Source organism: Echinops telfairi, unplaced genomic scaffold (assembly GCF_000313985.2).
Source record: "Echinops telfairi isolate 266 unplaced genomic scaffold, ASM31398v2 ScPeMD7_2010;HRSCAF=2546, whole genome shotgun sequence".
Taxonomy (NCBI): domain Eukaryota; kingdom Metazoa; phylum Chordata; class Mammalia; order Afrosoricida; family Tenrecidae; genus Echinops; species Echinops telfairi.
Window position 1 is genome coordinate 17,755,273 of NW_022105908.1, and position 2,916 is coordinate 17,758,188.

The following is a 2,916-nucleotide window of genomic DNA, read 5'->3' on the forward strand; positions in this document are numbered from 1 at the left end:
CCCTTTCTGGTTTGTTTACATTCAGACAAGAGTTCCACAGGCTGGGTTGGCATTGAAACCACCTACGTAGGAGATTTAAGCAGGAAAATGTCCCATGCCCCAATTCTGGTAATGGAGAAGGGGAGGGAATCTGTGTGTGTGGAAGGCACCTTTTGTCAACTGAAAACCATCAACCTTCTCTACGGCTGGCAAAAAGGGTGAAAATGCAATCTGTTGGTTATGAATTGAATTATGTTTCCCCAAAGCTGTAAGTGTTGTAAAGGCAAACCTCTATGTTTATGATTATACTTCCGTTTGGGAATGGATTGTCTTTGATATGGTAATGAAGCAGGATTCCTGTGCGTATATTTTGAGTCAATCTCCTTTGAGATAGAAAAGAGATTAAATAAACAAGCAGCGATCCAAAACCCAAACTCACTGCTATCCACTCACTGCGGACTTCTAATGACCGTGTAGTGCAAGGGTAGAACTGCCCCGGTGGGTTTCTGAGACTATAACTCTTTCCAAAAGTAGTCATGCCACATGGACTTCTAGTCTCCTAAACTGTGAAAAAAGCAATTTCTGTCTGTAAAAGCCACCCACTTTGTGGTATTTCTGCTATAGCAACACTAAGTAGATAACAGGACTATGTTATCTCGAGAAGAATGGGAATTCCAGAACATTTCATTATGCTCATGAGGAACAGGTACATGGATCAAGAGGCAGTTGTGGGAACAGAACAAGGGAATGCTGCCGTTTACAATCTAAAAAGGTGTGCTTGGGGGTTGTACCCACTCACCCTTCTTATTCAATCTGTATGCTGTATCATCGGAGAAGCCGGTCTATATGAAGACAAATATAGATTGGAAGTGGTAGTGAGCCGGTATAGAGACTAAGGAGGGTTGTCTCCCCATTGCCGGCAGAGGGCCACAACAAAGGGGTGGGAAAGAATCAGGCACATTAATTAGACACCTATGGAACGATCCAAACTGAGCATGCTGAGACACAAGCCCCTTAGGCGCAGGTGGGAGGTCCACCTGGGTGGACTAGGCCCAGTCACATGACATCACCCCGGCACTCTTAGAAACTCAGCCAATGAGGTCGTCCAATAGCTTCAACCACGCCTCCCCAGCTGGAGGAGATAAAAACCTGCCACAGGACCCCCCAAGCCTCTTTGACTCCTCTCTTGTTGGGGTGCGCTCTTATAGGTTGGAGGGTGGGGGGCACACATGCGCATTCAAGGCCTGGGACCCGAGTGCCCTTTCAGGCCGCGCTCTCGGGGTGCTCTTTTGGGATTTCCTGTGAATTCCTGAAACTTCCCTTGTCCTCGTAAGAGCCACTTGGATTACAGACGTGCTTCTGCCACCAGAATGCGTTCAGCGTTAGGAAGCACGACCCGAGGTATCCAGTCCAGGACCCTAACACAAGCAGGCCTTCGGAGATATGCAAATGACACAACCTTGCTTGGCCAATGGGAGAAGAACTTGCAACCCTTGCTGACGGAGATTAAGGATTCGAATTTTCCTATGGATGACAACTCCATGTCAAGAAGACCTAGATCCCCACAACTGGACCAACAGGTAATATCGTAATAAATGGAGAAAAGATTGACGTCGTCAAGGATTTAATCTTGCTTGGATCCCCAATCAAGGCTTATGGGAGCAGCGGTCCAGGGGTCCAAAGACAAGTTTCATGAGGTCAGTCTGCTGCAGGAGACCTCATTCGAGGACCGAAGAGCAAACATGTCCCATGGGTCGCACTGAAGCCATGGTGTTTCAGTCACCGCATACGCATGTGCAAGCCGGACAGTGAATAAGGGAGAGCCGGGGCAGAGTGGGCGCATTCGAATTCTGGTGTCGGTGAAGAACGCTGAAAGGACCACGGACTTCCAGGAAGAAGGACTACTCGGAAGAAGTACAGCCAGAATGCTCTGTCGATGTGAGGATGGCGAAACGTGGTCTCCTGTACGTTGGGCGTGTTCTCAGGAGACCAGTTCCCGAAGAAGGGCACCATGCTTCCACCATCCGAAGATCATCAAAAAGAGGCAGGTCTGCAATGAGATGGTGGCGCCGTGGTGGCAACAGTGGGTTCGTGCCTAACGATGGGAAGGATGGCACAGGGCGAGGCAGTGTTTCCTTCTGTGGCACATAGGGTCGTTACGAGCCGGAATCGACAGGATGGCACCTAACAGCGGCGCTGTGTGCCAGGCCCTGCTATAAGGGTTTTCTATATGGATGGCTTTCGCCCATACAGCAGTTCTGCAAAGGCAGTGCTGCCATCATATACAGTTTACAGCTAAGGCACTGAAAGGGCGCGTGCATCGTCAACAATGGAAACAGTTGCTGTGGAGTCGATTCTAATTCATGGGATAACTACGGGGATTACAATGTAAAGTGTTCCCGGAAGTAGATCAGTAGGCCTTTCATTTGCGGAGCCTCTGGACCAGCGGTTCTCAACCTGTGGGTTGCGACCCTTTTGGGGGTCGCCGGAATCATAACACTAGCAAAACGACAGGGATGAAGTAGCAACGAAAATAATTTTATGGTTGGTGGGGGGCGGGTCACCACCACAAGAGGAACTGTGGGAAAGGGTCTCGGCATTAGGCTGGTTGAGAACCACTGCTCAAGATGGTCTTGAAGCTACAACTTTTGAGCTCGCCTCTAAGCCTGTTAACTGACTGTACCACTCAGGGACCCATGAGTGCATTGCAAGAGGACATTGCATTTCCAAAGGGACCAAGCTGGTCAGCAGCAGAACCAGCCAGTGAAGGGGGGTGGTTGGGCTCCAGGGCCTGCACCCGCAACCACAGCGCTCCCGGACTTTTCCTTTGTTTTTTTAATCATTTTATTGGGGGCTCCTACAACTCTTATCACAATCCGTACATCCATCCATTGTGTCAAGCACATTTGTACATTTTTTGTTTTGTTTTGTTTTTTA

At 49.1% G+C, this 2,916-nt stretch overlaps 1 protein-coding gene across 1 annotated transcript in view; it reads right to left on the reverse strand.

Moving 5' to 3' along the window:
- Nucleotides 1-2,916, reverse strand: part of CFAP52 (cilia and flagella associated protein 52) — a 63,841-nt gene that overhangs the window by 8,812 nt on the left and 52,113 nt on the right. The gene's annotated exons all lie outside the window — the stretch shown is intronic.